Source organism: Callorhinus ursinus, unplaced genomic scaffold, assembly GCF_003265705.2.
Source record: "Callorhinus ursinus isolate GAN/ISIS: 27379988/994484 unplaced genomic scaffold, GSC_fseal_2.0 scaffold22, whole genome shotgun sequence".
NCBI lineage: Eukaryota > Metazoa > Chordata > Mammalia > Carnivora > Otariidae > Callorhinus > Callorhinus ursinus.
Genome location: NW_027397084.1, coordinates 14,372,907 through 14,393,520, shown reverse-complemented (window position 1 = coordinate 14,393,520; position 20,614 = coordinate 14,372,907). Strand labels below are relative to the sequence as shown.

General features: G+C 41.5%; 1 protein-coding gene and 1 pseudogene across 1 annotated transcript in view; one reads left to right on the top strand and one right to left on the bottom strand.

Moving 5' to 3' along the window:
* Positions 1-3,294: 3,294 nt before the first annotated feature.
* The window catches only part of COL21A1 (collagen type XXI alpha 1 chain), a 380,703-nt gene continuing 363,383 nt past the window's right edge, over positions 3,295-20,614 (top strand). The window contains exon 1 of the mRNA XM_073905127.1: positions 3,295-3,756. The gene's annotated coding sequence lies outside the window, so the exon portion shown is untranslated. The remainder of the gene's footprint in view (positions 3,757-20,614) is intronic.
* Positions 8,341-9,646, bottom strand: LOC141374778 (eukaryotic translation initiation factor 1 pseudogene; annotated as a pseudogene).

Here is a 20,614-nt window from a genome sequence, read left to right as displayed (position 1 = left end):
TACCACAAAGTCAAAGGACAAACTGGAGAAAATATTATAATGGCAAAGGATAACATTTTCTTTTTTTTTTTTAAGATTTTATTTATTTGAGAGAGGAAAGAGAGAGCATGAGTGGGGGGGAGGGGCAGAGGGATAAGCTGACTTCCTGCTGAGTGGGGAGCCCAGTTCGGGGCTCCATCCCAGGACCCTGAGATCGTGACCTGAGCTGAAATCAAGAGTCGAACCTTAACCGACTGAGGCACCCAGGTGCTCCTAAAATGTTCTTAATGGACATGAAAATACAATTCACAGTAGAAGAATATAAATGGCTAACTCTACTCAAATTTAAGAGTTATGAGATCACATTCTCCCCTAGTAGTTTGGCAAACACAGGAAAGTCTGATTGTGCACAGTGTTGGCGAGAACGTGGTGGAGCCGACTCTCAAAATGCACTGCTGCTGAGAGTGAAAATTGAACGGCCTCTTTAGGAGACAATTTGGCAATAGGTATCAGACCCTTAATGCACGTACGCTTCGACCGAACAATGCTAGTTCTGGAAAAGCACCCAACAAGAATGTGTGCTGCATGAGAACAGTTTTCCAGTAAAAATAATACTCCCCTCACCAAACCTGCTTTGCTTGGCCAGCCCAAGACCAAAGGGGTGAATTAGCATTGCCTGGGGGAAGAAGGAGAGGGAACCACAGAGAGAAGATATCCTTGGTTTCAAGCCTGCCAGGATGCTGGTCAAGCTGAGCTGGGGTCCAGAGTGAGTGTACAGTTTGTAAACTGAGTCTCCACAGAGAGAGCCGAGGCATCAAGGTGTTAGTTGGGGACACTCTATTTCCATATGGGGAGATAGGACCCCGATGTACACTAACTCCCCCCCAAAAAGTGGCATTTGAGACATCCCAGGATTCTTCCTTGAGTCCAGCCCAGTATATAAAGCTTATATATTTTTTGCTCTTTTCCCTTTGAGCCTACGTTCCTTGTTTCTCCAGGGTGACACGGCCTTCCCTCCCTCCTGGGACTGTGGTTCCCTTCATCTGTAACATACAGCTCTCCGGGAACATTTCTAGGTTCCCAGTTCCCTGGTTTCCTCCATCCTCAGCAAGGTGCTGGGCCTCATGCCATCCGGGCAGGGTGGAGCTCCCCTGCTTCTCGCTCCGGAATTCTCAGGCCTTCGTTCCCTGTCTCCTAGCAGAGTTTCCCTTTAATCTCCCATTTGTCTCAGCGCAAGATAAATGGGTACCACAGACACTTGGAATAAAGCCACTGTTGATGTGTCTATTAAAGACCAGGCCCCAAGAGGCCTTTGGAGGATCCACCCACACTCCTCTTCTCTGTCCTCGGCTTTTACCCGTCCTTAGATTTATTACTTGGACAGTTTAATTTTTAATCGGCAATACATTTACTCGATTCAAAAGTCAAAACCATTAAAAAGATGTCACAAGAAGTCTGAGTCCCACTTCCCTCCACCCATTTTATTAGTTTCCTATTATTCTTCCATTGGTTCTTGGTATGAAGATGGGTGTATGTATATAAATATATATATACACACTTACACGTGCACACACATACAAGTACATATACACACAAATAAAGCAAGAAATAAGAGATTATACTTTTATTCCTCTTCCTCAGCCCAAAATATTTGCATATTATAGAAACTATACTGTACCTTGCTTTTTCTAACCTAAAAATACCGGGTTATATAGAATTTTTATTTTTAATTGTGGCAAAATACATGTAACCTAAAATTTACCATTTTAATCATGTAAGCAGAATCACACAAGATTTGTCTTTTTTTATGAGTAGGTTATTTCACCGAGCATAACATCCTCAAGGCTCACCCATGTTGTCGTTTGTGTCAGAATTTCCTTTTTATGGCTGAATAATATTCTACTGTATGTAGACACCGCATTTTGTTTATCTGTTCATCCGTCAATGGACATTTGGATTGCTTCCACCTTTTGGTTATTGTGAATAATGCTGCTATGAACATGGGTGTAAAAATATCTCTTCAAGACCCTGCTTTCAATTTTTTAAAAAATATATAGCCAGAAGTAGAACTGCTGGATCATACAGTAGTTCCAGTTTTAATTTTTTGAGAAACTTCCATACTGTTCCCCATAGCAGCGGCGCCTTCTGCATTCCCACCTGCAGTGTGCAAGAATTACCATTTTTCCACATCCTCGCCATCACTTGTCCTTTTTTGTTTTGTTTTTGATAGTAGCCATCCTAATGGGTGTGAGGCAATATCTTCTTATAGTTTTGATTTGCTTTTCCCTAATGATTAGTGACCTTTGGCATCTTTTCACGTTCTTGTTGGCCATTTTGTCTCAGCTTTTGACTTTTCTAGACCTTGAGTAACTCACCAGCTTTAACAGCATCAGAAACACGGGGGCCCCCTTCTTTGGGCTACCTCTTTTTCTGTAGTAGTGCGATATCCCATGTTTCATTTCCCTACTCTTTTCAGCTGAACGTTTAAAATCATCTGCTGCTGAGGTTAGCTCTCGCCCTTCTCTACTAGTTATAACAACACTGCTGAATCGCAGTGTCTTTATTGCTCTAACTCTCTGCATTCCGTCAGACACGCTCCTCCAGATTCCGGTCTATCCGGGCACCATAGCCGGGGAGAGATGAAGTCAACAAATTCTGGGTTCTATGGAAAACCTCCATAGTTTAAACAAACCCTGTGGACTGACGAGATATTTGCTCCTGAGGCCCAGGAGCAAATTTTTTTCCGCTGCTTCCTGCCGGCCAGCTCTCATCTGTACCTGGCATGTTCCCTTGGACATAATCGGTATTCCCACCCTCCCCAACTAACACTTGAATACGAAACTCACCCGATAATGCGCAAACTAACCTGTGCTGATCTCCTCCATCTTCCCTTCTCAAATCTGCCTAGATTAGTGGTTCTCAATTTTGGCTGCACATTGGAATCAGCTGGGGAGATTTTCAAACAACTGATGTCTAGTTTCCACCCCCCTCCACCCCAGAGGCTTCTATTTAATTGGCTCAGTTGCAGCCTAGGCTTTGGGATGCTAATGTGCAGAGTCAAGGTTGGGAACTGCTGACCTAAATTTTATAAAAAATTTTAATTAATCTTATTAATGAATGCTATTAATAAATCTTAAGAGCTCTCGGTCTCTTGGTAGTATCCTACTAGATTGGGCTTCCCCAGCGGAAGTTGTCGTAGTCAGCTCTCAGAGGTTTTACCCTGTTATTTATCTGCTGCATCCCAGGCTTCCTCTATGATCTAATCACAAGTCCCCTTTCCTAATTCCACTTGTGAATGGAACTGCCTGTCAGGAACAGAGTAGAAGAAAATATCTTCTCTACCCCTCCCTGGAACCCCTTGTACAGGCGGTAAGACACAGTGGCAAATATTAGGTTCAAGACTTGTTGGAAAACCTTGGGAGCCTGATTTTTATGATTCTAGAATTCTGCTAAAAGCTACTTATTTCTGACTATATCCAGCTGGCATCTGCTATGTTAGAGATACATACGCAAGATAAGAACAAGATACAAAGGCAAGAAACTTCCGAGTCTAGCAGGAAAATGGGAGAAATAATACAAGAGGAAGATTGGCCATCTGAATGCATTGAAATTAAGCCGACTTATCTGTCTTTGGAAACTTCAGGATTTTTTTGCTCTTAGGTCAAGTCATGTGATTGCTCTGGGGTGTACCACCTCTAGAATCTGTGACTGGTGGAACGTTCATTCCTTAAAGTCAAGATGTCATTGGAAGTCATCCAATTATTCTACTATAAAGAGGTAAGCACATTATTCATTTTTCCTTGATATTAATTAGGGAGTGTGTTTTCTGCTTCCTGGTAGGAGCCAGGGGGAAGAGCCTTTCCCCAGTGCCAGTCATACAAGCTGCTTTGTGGAAGTTGTCCTTGCTTTAGTTCCCAAAAGCAGCACGGTTTTCATGCTGTTTGAGCCCTACAAAGACAGAAGGTGTCACAATAGACAAGCCTCTGGGCAACTCTCTCAGGAGTCAGAGGTCAGTGTGGTCAGCAAAAATCTGCAATCAGTCAGGATGCAACTAACATGCTAGCTGGAGCCCTTCCTTTCCCTAGAAGGGGTAAAGGATTGTCTCGTTGGCAATGTCTGCCATGCCTGTGTGAGGCCCTTGTCTTAGGCTGCTTGGGCTGCTGTAACAAGTTACCATAGACTGGGTGCCTCAGACACCTGACACTTATTTCTCATAATTCTCAAGGCCAGGAAGGGTTCTCGATGAGGGCCTGCTCCTGGTTTGCAAACAGCAGTGTCCTTGTGTCTTTGCCCGGCGGAGAGCAGAGAAGCAAGCTCTCTCATGCCCTTTCTAAGAAGGGCATTAATCCCATCATAAGGGTTGCTCCCTCGTGACCTAATTACTTCCCAAAGGCCCTGCCTCCTAATACCCCAAATAACTCAAATCATCAAGACATGTTCAATTATGTTTATTTACTGAATTGACAAAGTTCAAAAAGTATACCTATCGATTTTATAAATATTTTTACCCTACATTAACCAGAATTAACCAGAAAACTCAATCTGTCCTGGTATACTTTGTAGCCTGGGAAATTTAAGCTACTCGAGATTTTGCTGTCTGTGAAGTTTTTTTTAGCTGTGGCATTATCAAAATGTTTTTGTGATAATGTAATTAAGCTGGACGCTGTAGGTACGTGTCACTCTTGACCTCTGATCAGTATCAGAGAACAGATTACTGGGGATATAGTCTCGGAGGTTCTCCTTGACTTCAGCAGCGGGGCCATTTCATTTCCAGCAAGCCTATACAGTAGCATTTCCAAATGTGTGTTCTGTAGACCACTGGGACCCATAGATACTCCAAGAAAAGTGGAGTTCCATTGTAACATAAATTTGGAAAATATGCTCTCTGTTGTAGCTCTCTCCAGAGGGGCACAATGCCATACATAACTGAGGCTCAGAGACATCCTGCCGAAATGAAATGTGTAACGTGTGTTGAACATGGTTTAATCCTGTGTTTCCCCCAAATTTCACGTTTTGGAGAATGCCGTGAGCGTGTATGCATCAGCATGGGCTGGGACAGACGCAATAATGAGACCCTGGAGAGAAGGGCAAGAAACAGAGGTCAAGGTAGCAGAATCAGAGATGAGATTGCCCAAAAAAGAGAAGAAGTTCAGGCTTTTAAGCTGTGAAGGGCTACACAGATGTTTAAAAAAAAGTGGAGGGTGTGAAGAGACAGGTACATTAGTCTTTATCACCAGAGTCGTGCCCATGCCTGGAAACAGCCATTTGTAGGCTTTGTCATGTGCCAGGCAATTCATATGTATATAAACTTTTACTCAATCCTCATATTAAACCCATCAAAATAAGTGTTACTCTCTTTTGAAAATGGGAAAGCTGACAGAGTGGATGGTGACTGGCCCTAAAACAGGGGGACACACTGCAAAGAAAAGATGAAGCCAGGATACTCTGCCAAACAAACAAACAAAAGGCTATCTTCAGATAAGCTTGGAGAGCCACAATAGTCCCTTGAACATTCTAAAATATTGTCATAGACCCAACGCATTTACCTTAAATTTCACTTGGCATTTGCCAAACCTATTTGCCTGCAAGAACATTTTTTAAAGTGATTTTTTTCCAGATTGATTTCCGATCAACTCTCTGTGGAATATACTTTGAGGATGGCACCTCATTCTCATGAGCATAGGTTTCTTACTGGCTGAAGATAAGAATCATCATGGCCATAGCCTTCACATAAATCAGGGCTTGTTAGTCAGGCTACATGACAGAAATCATCGAGAACTCCTGAAACTGGATTAAAGTTTTCCTTTGTGGGTTCTATAAAGAATGCTTTTGCTAAGTAATTAGTATCAACTTGATCTCCCTCCCCACTGCAATCTACCTGAATTATGTGAATGTGACTTAGCTCATAGGGGTTTTTCGGTTGTAAGTCCTTTCCAAGAATTGAGCCAGGTTGACGCCTGCCACGGGTTGCTTCAAGTATTTGGAACCTAATACACCTTTTGAAAAATAAATGGGAAACACGGGCCAAACTTTAAAAATGAATATTCCAGATGAAAACAAACTGATAACCATGCCCAGATGTTAATTCAGTGAATACATCTCATGTGGTGCCATTGTAATGGCCAAGTCCAAGTTTTCGGTGGGCCAAAGTGGGGAAAGTTTACAGTCTGCCTGACTCCGGTTAAAAGCCACTTGTCCTTTGTTGGGGAGGCCCTACTTCTTTCAGTTGCCATATTTAATTACAGCGATCTCCAAGCAGTCTATTAACAGTCATTATAAACACAGACAAAAAGGCCTATAAGCCACAAACTTCACTCAGAAAGCAGTTTTTGGTGGGGAGTAAAAGTTAATGCCACTTAACTTTTTCTTGATTCAGTCATTCTCAGTGACCGACTGAACAGAAGAGCAGTAACTTCTAAGGAATGTTTACACGTCAGATCTTTTCGGTTTTTCCCCCCAGCTTTACCGAGATATAATTTACACAATAGCATTGTTTAAGATATACAGCGTGTTGATTTGGTACACTTCTATATTGCAAGATAATCACCACGGTGGGGTTGGTTGACATCTCCATCACCTCACATAATTGTCTTTGTGTGTGCCTCTGTGTGTGTGTGTGTGTGTGTGCGCGCGCGTGGGCGCGCGTGCAAGTGTGGTGAGAACATTTGATTTCGCCTCTCAGCAACTTTCAGGAAAAATTACAGTATTGTTAACTATAATCATCATGTTGTACTTTAGATTTCCAGAATTTATTTATTGACATATAAAATTGTGTAAGTTGAAGCTATTTAGTGGGATGATTCAAAACACATATATTGCAAAATGTTTTCCACGGTAAGTTTTGTTAGCATATCTATCACCTCACATAATCACCGTTTTGTTGTCACGGTGAGAACATTAAGATTCTACTGTCATAGCAAATTGCAAGGACACAATACAGTGTTGTTAACTGCAGTGACCACACTCGACCTTAGATCCCTGAAATATAGCCGTCTTAACTAAAGGTTTATACACGTTGACTAACATCTCCACATTTTCCCAACCCTTTGGCCCTTGGCATCTACCATCCTACTCTGTTTCTATGAGTTCAGTGTTTTTAGATTCTACATATAAGTGAGATCACACAGTATTTGTCTTTCTCTGTCTGACTTAGGTCAGTTAGCATAATGCCGCAGGGTTCATCCATGTTGTAACAAATGGCAGGATTCCCTTCTTTCTCAAGGCTGAATAATATGCAATTGTGTGTATGTCTGTACATCTCTATCTCTATCTCACAGCTTTAGCCATTCCCCCAACCGGCTAAGTTGATGGACACTTAGGTTATTTCCATACTACCTTGGCCAGAGTGAATACTGCCGTACTAAACAGGGGAGTGCAGATTTCTCTGGGAGATAGCCGTTTCGTTGCCTTTGGATATATACCTAGAAGTGGGATTGCTGGATCACATGGTAGTTCCACCCTTCATTTTTTGGTAGTTTTCCATTCCACCAATTTACATTCCTACCAACAGTGCACTGGGGCTCCCTTTTCTCCACACCCGATTTCTCTGACAACAAATTTTATTTAAATAAGGGTTTGTAGACATTACGTAACATTAAAACTGAAAGAAAAAATAAACCGAAAACCAGTCTGTTATGTGCCACTGGACCACTGTTTCTAGAAAGTTGCAAGCTCCGCAGCCAGCTATGTGGCTGGTCCATCAGTTTGAAGTGTGTTCCCATCAAAGTTTCACTCGGATAGAAGGTCAGCCTCACATTCTGGGGTTCGGACACCTATTAGCCAAGGAAATGTCTGGTCAGAAATACTGTGATGGCGAGCCCGATGTCCCATCACATGTGACTAGAGGGAAGGTGGCTGCTCTGAGCTCTGCCCCCTGGTCAGGCTGGAGACACCAGGGCTCGTGCTTGGACTACCAATGACTCCCTCTAGCAGCACAGCTGCTGGTGCTGTCTGACCTCCTCCTGTCCTCTCAGCTTCCCCGCGAGCTCTTCAGGTGGTGACGTTCTCTTAGGGCAGGGGACTCTGAAGAGGGAGAGCCAAGGAGCTCCCGGCCAGACACAGCTGGCCGTGATCTTGGGGCTCTGGGCTTGACCGAGACATCTCGTTACTGCTTGGTTTCAGGCCGGACACTGCCAGGCGCCTACTGCTTGACCTCTGTTTAAATGAGGGACTTCAAGACTAGACAGCATGACGCTTTTCAGTTTATGGCATGAAGGAGTGACACTCATCCAAGTGAAAAGCAGACCCCAAATGGTTCCATTATACAAGCTGTGAGGTTTTTAAACTTGTGACAAAGGACAGAAGGGGAATTCTACTCATGGGAAGGAAATCCTCACTTAAGCTTCAGTGAGTCCAAAGCACTTAAAGCCCATGAACCTCCAGCTGGTCGTCCTTAGCTGGTCCGATCTCTACGAGGGAGGAACTGGCATCTATTCTTGTGCTGGTTGCCCTGTGCCTGAATTAGTTCTCCATAGTCTGGAAGCTCAATGACAGCACCATGGCAGGCAAATTTCTTCTTAAAAGCCTTCACTAGTTTCTTTTTATCATGATCATCAGCAAGTTTTTAGACAGTAGTAAGGGTCTTCCTGCCATTTCTCTGTTGAATTCTTACATGGATATAATCTTCAGTGCCAGCAGGAAGCAGATCGTCACCCTTACTTGCATCCGCAAAGGGATCGAGAGAGTGGAGTTTCTGGGTAGTGGATCCTGTAGGATTCCTTTTCCTCAGTGGAAATGGAGGAAAATGGTGGGAGAAGGAGGGCCTGGGGATGGAGCTTCAGGCAGCCAGGGGAGGGGGGTGGTCCAGGGGAAGGCTGCTGAGTCCTCTGCAAGCAGAGGCTCGGTCTTTGACCATTTTAGATCAGTTTTGGTTTTGTTTTTGTTTCATTGGTTTTTGTTTTTTGCTTTTGAGTTGGTTGAGTTCCTTACATATTTTGGAAATTAACCCCTTATTAGATATATGATTGACACATATTTTCTGCCCTTTTGCTGACCCTCTTGTAAGGTTGCTGTTTCATTTTGGGGCTCATTTCTTTTGCTGGGCAGAAGCATTTTCAGCTTGGTGTAGTCCCACTTGGTTTTGTTTTTGTTGCTTGTGCTTTTGTTGTCCTCTCAAAAATTATTGCCAAAAGCGTGTCAGGGAGCTTTTGTCCTGTTTTCTTCTAGGTGTTACAGTTTAAGGTCTTATGTCTAATTTCCATGAGTTGTGTAAGATAGGGGTCCAATTTGCCTTGTTTTGCCTGTGAACACCCAGTTTTTCCAGCACCATTTACTGAAGAAACCAGCCTTTCTCCATTGTATAATTCTTGCTTCCCTTGTCAAGTATTAGTTGACCGTCTATACAAGGGTTTATTTCTAGGCTCTCAATTCTGTTTTGTTCTTCTTTGGCGGGGGGTGTCTCTGTATCTGCTTTTATGCCAGTACCATATTATTTTGATTACTACAGCTTTGCAGTACAGTTTGAAATCAGAAGTATGATGCCTCCAGCTTCGTTCTTTCTCAGGATTGCTTTGACTATTTGGGGTCTTTGGTAGTTCCATATGTACTTTAAGATCATTAATTCTATTTCTGTGAAAACTACCTTTGGAATCTCCATAGGGATTACTCTGAATCTGTAGATCGCTTTTGGTAATATGGCCACTTTAACAATATCAATTCCCTGATCCATGAACATGAGATATCTTTCCATTTATTTTTGTCTTCTTTAATTCCTTTCATTAATGCCTTACAGTTCCTTGGTTAAATTTATTCCTAAGTATGGTATTGGTTTTGGTGCTATTGTAAATGGGATTGTTTTCCTTATTTCTTTTTCAGAGTTCTTTGTCAGTGTATGGAAATGCAACTGACTTTTGTAGGTTCATATTATATCCTGAAACTTTACTACTGAATTATTCTAACAGGTTTTTTTTTTTTTTTTTTGGTGGAATTGTTGGGATTTTTTTTTTTTATGTCATCAGCAAACAAAGACGATTTTACTTCTTCCTTCCTTACGCTGCTTCGGGCACAGTGAAAGCTGGAGGCGCGCAGCCGGGCTTCTGGCTCTCGCCGGGGCACGCACACCTGCAGAAGGGGCTGGCGGCGGGACTTGGTCAGCAGGGCGCAGGCGCGCGGCTAGCGGCAAGCGGCCCGCAGGCCCAGGCGTGGAGGCCAGTGACCGGACAGCGCGAAGGCCAGGTCCGGGAGCAGCTGCAGGGTCTTCGGCCCTCTGTAGGCACTCCTGTGGCCGCAGGATCTCCGCCCCCGCCCCTGCCTCCACCGGGCCTGTGCACAGCTGGGGAGGCTGGTGATGGGCAGGGCAAGGGCGGGCAGGTGCACAGCTAGAGCGGCTAGCCTCAAGCCCGCACTTGTGAGGGAGGGTCCGCCGCAGGGACCCTGGCCTTGCATTGCGTACCTCTGCTGCTGCAGAGACTTGGGGGGCTTGCCAGTGGGGATCCTGGGCTCTGGTGGGGGTGGAGCTGGCTAGGGAGTGGAGAGGAACTCAGGCGGCGGGGAAATGCCCCTGGGGTGAAAACCCAGGAAAATCTGCGCGGGATGTGTGACAACTGCGCATGCCATCGCTTCTTTCAGCAACAAGAGCTGCTGGGCTCCTCTGCAGAGCACGTTAGTGGGGACGCCCTGCTGTGTGGCTCCCACCGGTCGCCCCTGCTCTTCTGCCTAGTCCCTGACCATCTCTCCACAACTCGGCTTTGCTGGTCTTCAGGTGGAGTGACATGGAAGCAAGTATCTGGAAAGGCTCCCCAAGCCAGTTGACCATCTGCTTTCCTTTTCCCAGCACGAGAACTTTCTCTAGCTAGCGCGTTCCCTCTGGGCCTAGAATAGTGCTGGCCCGGGGGAGGGGAGGCCTGAAACGATGGAGGCCAGATGAAGCTGGTCTTCCTTCCCTTTACGTGCCGAGCCCTCTCCTGCGTTGCTGAGGTTGCTTAAATGGACTCCTGAGCCTCCCCACCCCGCTCCCCCGCGCTGAGTTATTTTGGTTTGTGGATAGCTATGGAATTGTTGACCTTTGTGGGGGGGCCAGAGGCTGAGGTCATGGTGATGTCACCACCTAAATGTTTTAAAATAAAAATTTATAGAGCTGTCATTTCTTTCTGTCTTTTCAGCTCTTGTCTCCCCTTCATAGGTGACAGAGATAGGAGGTTACTTTATTGTAAATTCCCTCAACTTCCATAAGCCTCAGTTTTCTCATGCCTACAAGGAGAGGATTACACGTACGTAAGGCCCCTCTGTTCTATAATTTTGGTGCGGTTTCTGGCTCATGGTGGGTACCTGATAGATATTTGTTAAATAATTCTGGATATTCAGCCACGTATTCTGACCCCTACCAAGCACAATAGTTCTGCCATCTGGCAGACTCCTGTTAATACTGTGGTTCCAAATTGGTTAGTTCTGTGAACTTGAGGAAATGATCCTCTCCAAGACTTCACGGCCATATCTATAATATGGATTAAAATGTGCCCACACCATTAGGGTTAGTAGAGGGTGACATGAGGTAGCCTCTACAGCCCTCAGTGTCATGCCTGGTACAAAGCAAGCATATGCCACAAATAGTTGTAGCTATTATATTAATAGGCACTAATAAGAAATAATTATCACTAACAGTAACTCTAGGGGCATTTCCGGAAAGCCCTTTCTAGAACAGTTCTCTTTATGGGTGCTCGTCAGCCTCACAATGGCATCCATTACACTGGGAAATGTGTTCACAGTTGGAAAGTCCTGATATCTCCATGTTCCTAGTTTCTAGAAGTCTCTTGCCTCATTATGAATGCTCTGAGTTCCTCACTTCCACCCCACTGTCTGTGCCCCATCATCCAGGCAGCTCCTGTGCAGCCCACTCTCAACAGCCTTGCATCCGGCTCTTTCCTGCTCGCAGCACTTTCTCGCTGTCCTGCCTCTGTCACTCTTCCTCTCCTACTGAACGTGGGCTGCTTTACCATCAGGATTTTGACTATTTTATTCACAAAAAGCTCCAAAGCACTGAAGCACATAGTAGGTGTACAAGTATTTGTTGAACAAACAAATAATGTATCTACCGCTCTTCCCGATTTCAAGAAAGCTTTGTACCCAGACGGATGTTTCAAAATAGAGATAGCCAGGTCTCAACTCTTCCCATTGTGAGAGAAGTTCCTGGTGTGACTGATCCAAAATCACATAGGTGGCTCAGAAACAAATGGTCAGGTCTTTGTTTCCCCACTCTCTTCTATACCTCTATGGATATGGCACAACAATTGTTCACTCTGATTAATGCACAGCCTCTTTTCTCCTTCCATTAAAGAACTAGAGGTTGGATAAGCTTCAAAGGTTCGCCTCCTGTGTTGTAAAGTGATATAAAGGAATTCTAGAAGTCTTTTAAGTAATCACTGAGGTGAAACTTAGTCGATTTTGTAACCTTTGTTAACAGACAGGAAGGCTGAATATTCTTATTTACAAAAAATAGCTGAGAGTAATAGGCAAAACCAATTTGTTTTTAAATGTGTTTCCTTTACTTTGGCAAGGGGTAGAAGTTTCATCTGTTTGTAAGTCTGGCTCTGCTGGTTGTTAAGGCTGATGCTTTGAGAAGAAGAATGAGCATCATCTTTATTTGCTTAAAATCACTGTAACCTCCTTTAATCTCTGTGTTTAATAAATCTCCATCCTTTGGAAATTACATTATGGATTCAATTTATCTAAAAGTTAATTGCAATAGAACACATTTTGGTTTGGCTCATCTTTAATATAATAAATAAGCTAAAAAGAATCTTACCTCTACTAATATCTTATTTTCAGATATTATTATCTGGAGATATAATATGAAAGTCGAGTTTATCAAAGCTATTAACGTAGAAAAGAAAATCTTTATGCAATGGTGAAATTTAATTTAAGCAGGAGGTCTGTGCAACCATCTGAATGGCTCTTAGAAATAAGCGTGTGGATTTTGTCAAGGGACAATGGCTTCATTCATTCACTCTGTTAAGCTGCTACTTCTGTTAGGCATTGCACTATACTTAAATAATTCAGTCATTCACTTGTAAGTTCTTTTAAAAATTATGCATTAAATATAGAAGCACCAGGTATAATTCCAGATGCTGAGAATGAACAAGTCAGAAATGGTCCTTGTCATTAAGAAGCTTATAGTATATGATGAAGGGATATGGAAAATACAGACGAGTAAGAAACATATGCTTCAGACCAGATCATTTTCAAAGAGCAATACTAAGACAAATAGTTAAGTTTTCAACAAAAATTATGGAAGTACAGGGCGCCTGGGTGGCTTAGTCGGTTAAGTGTCTGCCTTTGCCTCAGGTCATGATCCCAGGGTCCTGGGATCGAGCCCCGCATCAGGCTCCCTGCTCAGCGGGGAGCCTGCTTCTCCCTCTGCCTCTGCCTGCCGCCCCCCCTGCTTGTGCTGCTCACTCTATCAGATAAATAAATAAAATCTTTAAAAAAATTAGGGAAGTAGGAGTCAGTGGAATGATATTTTTAAAGTGCTGAGGGGAAAAAAAAAAAACCCTGCTGATCTAGAATTCTGTATTCTGGAAAAAAAAATCTTTCAAAAATTATGGCAAATTAAGGACATTTTCAGACAATTAAAAGTTGAGCAAAGTTGTAACTAGCAGGACTTAAATATAAGAAATCCTAAAAGAAGTTCTTCGGGGTAAAAGAAATGATCCCAAGAATCTGCAGGAAGGGAAGAAGATCCCCAGGAAGGGTAATGGGATAAATATGGAAAAATATTTGTAACTTAAAGCAACAACAATAGTCTCATGGGGTTTATAACATTTGTGAGAGAAAAATATTCAAAAGCAATGTCACAAAAGCAGGAGGAGGGTAAATGGAGTTAAACTGTTTTGTGTTACTGATGAAGTGGTGAAAGTACTAATTTAAGGTAGATCATATTTAGTCAAGAATGAGATACATATTATAATCTTTAGAGTAACCACTAAAAGACTAATGAAAATGCTTAATTAAAAGCCAACAGAGGGACGCCTGGGTGGCTCAGCTGGTTAAGCGTCTGCCTTCGGCTCAGGTCATGATCTCAGGGTCCTGGGGATCGAGCCCCACATCCAGCTCCCTGCTTAGCGGGGAGCCTGCTTCTCCCTCTCCCCCTGCATGTGCTCTGTGTCTTGCTCTCTCTCTCTCAAATAAAGAAAATCTCTAAAAGAAAGCCGACAGAAAAGATAAAATGGAAGACTGAAAAATACTTGATTAGTTAAATAGAAGTTTAGAAAGCAGGAACAAAGGAACAAAAAGCCAGAAGGTTAAATAGAAACAAAAAGCAAGATAGATTTATACCCAAATATGTTAGTAATTACATTAAACATTAATGGACTAAATACTATGATTAAGACACCAAAATTGTCAGACTGGATTTTAAAAATTATCCCAAATACTTCTTGTTTGTAATTTGCATGTTAAATATAAGAACCCAGATAGGGTGAAAGTTAAAGGATGTTCACTATGATATGCCATGCTAACACGAACACAGGGAAAGCTGGTATGACTGTGGCTATCAAAGTAACTTTAAGACAAGGGAACTAGGGATAGAAAGAGGGATAGTTCACAATCATGCAAGGGTCAATTCAACATGAAAACATAATTCTAAATGTGTATGTGACTAACATATACTTAAAATATATAAAACAAAAATACCTATATAAATATACAACCATAGATGTAGATTTAAAAATACCTCTCTCAGTAGCTGATAAAATAAGAAAACAAAAAAGTCAGCGTTCCTAACCTGCAGGGTACATCTTACCAAAACAGAACTTATGTTGGAACAATACTCAAGTTCCAATCAATTACGAAGGATTGAAATAATATACATTATATTCTCTGGCAAGAGTGGAATTGAACTAAAAAGCAAATACGGAACTATAGAGTCTTTCTTTTTTTTTATGAGCAAAATAATGTTTTTTAAATTTTTTATTGTTATGTTAATCACCATACATTACATTATTAGTTTTTAATGTAGTGTTCATGATTCATTGTTTGCGTATAATACCCAGTGCTCCATGTAGAACGTGCCCTCTTTAATACCCATCACCAGGCTAACCCATCCCCCCACCCCCCTACCCTCTAGAACCCTCAGTTTGTTTTTCAGAGTCCATCATCTCTCATGGTTCGTCTCCCCCTCCGATTTCCCCCCCTTCATTTTTCCCTCCTGCTATCTTCTTTTTTTTTCTTAACATATATTGCAATATTTGTTTCAGAGGTACAGATCTGTGATTCAACAGTCTTACACAATTCACAGTGCTCACCATAGCACATACCCTCCCCAATGTCTATCACCCAGCCACCCCCTCCTTCCCACCCACCACCACTCCAGCAACCCTCAGTTTCTTTCCTGAGATTAAGAATTCCTCATATCAGTGAGGTCATATGATACATGTCTTTCTCTGATTGACTTATTTCACTCAGCATAACACCCTCCAGTTCCATCCACGTTGTTGCAAATGGCAAGAGCTCATTCCTTTTGATGGCTGCATAATATTCCATTGTGTATATATACCACCTCTTCTTTATCCATTCATCTGTCGATGGACATCTTGGCTCTTTCCACAGTTTGGCTATTGTGGACATTGCTGCTATAAACATTGGGGTGCACATACCCCTTCGGGTCCCTACATTTGTATCTTTGGGGTAAATACCCAGCAGTGCAATTGCCAGATCGTATGGTAGCTCTATTTTCAACTTTTTGAGGAACCTCCATACTGTTTTCCAGAGTGGTTGCACCAGCTTGCATTCCCACCAACAGGGTAGGAGGGTTCCCCTTTCCCCACATCCCCGCCAACATCTGTCATTTCCTGACTTGTTAATTTTAGCCATTCTGACTGGTGTGGGGTGGTATCTCATTGAGGTTTTGATTTGGATTTCCCTGATGCCAAGCGATGTTGAGCACTTTTTCATGTGTCTGTTGGCCATTTGGATATCTTCTTTGGAAAAATGTCTGTTCATGTCTTCTGCCCATTTCTTGATTGGATTATTTGTTCTTTGGGTGTTGAGTTTGATAAGTTCTTTATAGATTTTGGATACTAGCCCTTTATCTGATATGTCATTTGCAAATATTTTCTCCCATTCTGTTGGTTGTCTTTTGGTTTTATTGACTGTTTCTTTTGCTGTGCAAAAGCTTTTTATCTTGATGAAATCCCAATAGTTCATTTTTGCACTTACTTCCCTTGCCTTTGGCGATGTTTCTAGGAAGAAGTTGCTGCGGCTGAGGTCGAAGAGGTTGCTGCCTGTGTTCTCCTTTAGGATTTTGATGGACTCCTGTCTCACATCTAGGTCTTTCAACCATTTGGAGTCTATTTTTGTGTGTGGTGTAAGGAAATGGTCCAGTTTCATTCTTCTGCATGTGGCTGTCCAATTTTCCCAACACCTTTTGTTGAAGAGACTGTTTTTTTTCCATTGGACATTCTTTCCTGCTTTGTCAAAGATTAGTTGACCATAGAGTTGAGGGTCCATTTCTGGGCTCTCTATTCTGTTCCATTGATCTATGTGTCTGTTTTTGTGCCAGTACCATACTGTCTTGATGATGACAGCTTTATAATTGAGCTGGAAGTCCGGAATTGTGATGCCACCAGCTTTGCTTTTCTTTTTCAACATTCCTCTGGCTATTTGGGTTTTTTTCTGGTTCCATACAAATTTTAGGATTATTTCCTCCATTTCTTTGAAAAAAGTGGATGGTATTTTGATGGGGATTGCATTGAATGTGTAGATTGCTCTAGGTAGCATTGACATCTTCACAATATTTGTTCTTCCTATCCATGAGCATGGAACGTTTTTCCATTTCTTTGTGTCTTCCTCAATTTCTTTCATGAGTATTTTATAGTTTTCTGAGTACAGATCCTTTGCCTCTTTGGTTAGATTTATTCCTAGGTATCTTATGGTTTTGGGTGCAATTGTAAATGGGATCGACTCCTTAATTTCTCTTTCTTCTGTCTTGTTGGTGTATAGAAATGCCACTGATTTCTGTTCATTGATTTTATATCCTGCCACTTTACTGAATTCCTGTATGAGTTCTAGCAGTATTGGGGTGGAGTCTTTTGGATTTTCCACGTAAAGTATCATATCATCTGCAAAGAGTGAGAGTTTGACTTCCTCCTTGCCAATTTGGATGACTTTGATTTCTTTTTGTTGTCTGATTGCTGTGGCTAGGACTTTTAATACTATGTTGAATAGCAGTGGTGATAGTGGACATCCCTGCCGTGTTCCTGACTTTAGGGGAAAGGCTCTCAGTTTTTCCCCATTGAGAATGATATTCGCTGTAGGTTTTTCATAGATGGCTTTTATGATATTCAGGTATGTACCCTCTATCCCTATACTCTGAAGAGTTTTGATCAAGAAAGGATGCTGTACTTTGTCAAATGCTTTCTCTGCATCTATTGAGAGGATCATATGATTCTTGTTCTTTCTTTTGTTAATATACTGTATCACATTGATTGATTTGCGGATATTGAACCAGCCTTGCAGCCCAGGGATAAATCCCACTTGGTCATGGTGAATAATCCTTTTAATGTACTGTTGGATCCTATTGGCTAGTATTTTGGTGAGAATTTTTGCATCCATGTTCATCAAGGATATTGGTCTGTCATTCTCCTTTTTGATGGGATCTTTGTCTGGTTTGGGGATCAAGGTAATGGTGGCTTCATAAAATGAGTTTGTAAGTTTTCCTTCCATTTCTATTTTTTGGAACAGTTTCAGGAGAATAGGTATTAATTCTTCTTTAAATGTTTGGTAGAATTCCCCTGGGAAGCCATCTGGCCCTGGACTTTTGTTTGTTGGGAGATTTTTGATGACTGCTTCAATTTCCTTAGTGGTTATGGGTCTGTTCAGGTTTTCTATTTTTTTCCTGGTTCAATTTTGGTAGTTGATACATCTCTAGGAATGCACCCATTTCTTCCAGGTTATCTAATTTGCTGGCATAGGGTTGCTCATAATATGTTCTTATAATTGTTTGTATTTCTTTGGTGTTGGTTGTGCTCTCTCCTCTTCCATTCATGATTTTGTTGATTTGGGTCATTTCTCTTTTCTTTTTGATAAGTATGGCCAGGGGTTTATCAATCTTGTTAATTCTTTCAAAGAACCAGCTCCTTGTTTCGTTGATCTGTTCTACTGTTCTTTTGGTTTCTATTTCATTGATTTCTGCTCTGGTCTTTATTATTTCTCTTCTCCTGCTGGGTTTAGGCTTTATTTGCTGTTTTTTTCTCTAGCTCCTTTAGGTGTAGGGTTAGGTTGTGTATTTGAGACCTTTCTTGTTTCTTGAGAAAGGCTTGTATTGCTATATACTTTCCTCTTAGTACTGCCTTTGTTGCATCCCAAAGATTTTGAACAGTTGTGTTTTCATTTTCATTGGTTTCCATGAATTTTTTAATTCTTCTTTAATTTCCTGGTTGACCCATTCATTCTTTAGTAGGATGCTCTTTAGCCTCCATGTATTTGAGTTCTTTCTGACTTTCCTCTTGTGATTGAGTTCTAGTTTCAAAATATTGTGGTCTGAAAATATGCAGGGAATAATCTCAATCTTTTGGTAGCGGTTCAGACCTGATTTGTGACCTAGGATGTGATCTATTCTGGAGAATGTTCCATGGGCACTAGAGAAGAACGTGTATTCCGTTGCTTTGGGACGGAATGTTCTGAATATGTCTGTGAAGTCCATTTGGTCCAGTGTGTCATTTAAAGTCTTTATTTCCTTGTTGATCTTTTGCTTAGATGATCTGTCCATTTCAGTCAGGGGGTGTAAATGTCCCCCACTATTATTGTATTGTTGTCAGTGTGTTTCTTTGCTTTTGTTATTAATTCGCTTACAAAATTGGCTGCTCCCATGTTAGGGGCATAGATATTTACAATTGTTAGATCTTCTTGTTGGATAGACCCTTTAAGTATGATATAGTGTCCTTCCTCATCTCTTATTACAGTCTTTGTTTTAAAGTCTAATTTGTCTAAGGATTGCCGCCCCAGCTTTCTTTTGGTGTCCATTAGCATGGCAAATGGTTTTCCACCCCTTCACTTTCAATGTGGGGGTGTCTTTGGGTCTAAAATGAGTCTCTTGCAGACAGCATATTGATGGGTCTTGTTTTTTAATCCAAGATAGCCTGTGTCTTTTGATTGGGGCATTGAGCCCATTTACATTCAGGTTAACTATTGAAAGATATGAATTTAGTGCCATTGTATTGCCTGTAAAGTGACTGTTACTGTATATTGTCTGTATTCCTTTCTGGTCCATGCTGCTTTTAGGCTCTCTCTTTGCTTAGAGGACCCCTTTCAATATTTCTTGTAGGGCTGGTTTCGTGTTTGCAAATTCCTTTAGTTTTTGTTTGTCCTGGAAGATTTTTATCTCTCCTTCTATTTTTAATGACAGCCTAGCTGGATATAGTATTCTTGGCTGCATATTTTTCTCGTTTAGTGCTCTGAAGATATCCTTTCTGGCCTGCCAGGTCTCTGTGGATAGGTCTGTTGCCAATCTAATGTTTCTACCATTATAGTTTACATATCTCTTCTCCTGAGCTGCTTTCAGGATTTTCTCTTTGTCTCTGAGACTCTTAAGTTTTACTATTAGATGTTGGGATGTTGACCAATTTTTATTGATGTTGAGGGGCGTTCTCTGTCCCCCCTGGATTTTGATGCCTGTTTCCTTCCCCAAATTAGGGAAGTTCTCTGCTAGTATTTGCTCCAATATACCTTCTGCCCCCCTCTCTCTTTCTTCTTCCTCTGGGATCCCAATTATTCTAATGTTGTTTCATCTTATCGTATCACTTATCTCTCGAATTCTGCCCTCCTGATCCAGTAGTTGTTTATCTCTCTTTTTCTCAGCTTCTTTATTTTCCATCATTTGGTCTTCTATATCGCTGAATCTCTCTTCTGCCTCATTTATCCTAGCAGTTAATGCCCCCATTTTTGATTGCACCTCATTAATAGCCTTTTTGATTTCGACTTGGTTAGATTTTAGTTCTTTTATTTCTCCAGAAAGCGTTTCTCTAATAACTTCCATGCGTTTTTCAAGCCCAGCTAGTATCTTTAAAGTCATGATTCTGAACTCTAGGTCCGACATCGCACTAATGTCCGTATTGAGTAGGTCCCTGGCAGATGGTACTACCTCTTGTTCTTTTTGTTGAGGTGATTTTTTTGCCTTGTCATTTTGTCCAGAGGAGAATAGATGAATGAAAGAACAAAATGCTAACAGGTTAACAACGTCCTCAGAAAATATACTGTAATCAAATCAGAAAAGACCTGAAACCAGGGGAAAAGAAAGGGAAAGAAAGAAAAAAGAAAGAGAAAAAAAAGAAAAAGAAGAAGAAAAAGAAAAAGATAAAAACAAACAAAAACAGAACAAAACAAAAAAAAAAACCAGAATATGATCACATATGATCAGGCTGATGCATAGATCAGTGCCACACATTAGATTTTGGGTGTATTTTAGTCTGTTAGAAGAAAGCACCTCCTAAAATTTTAAAGAAAGAAAGACTTATATATGTACAAAATAAGGGTTGATACGATGAAGGGATGGAATATGACTGTAGAGATGAAAATTATAAAAAATTTTAAAAAAGGAATTGATAAGATGTTTGAAAAAAGAAAGAAGAGGATTAAAAAAACGGAAAGAAAGAAAAAAAGGGGGGGAGAGAATGTGATCAGGCAGGAGACTAGAACAAAGCCATAC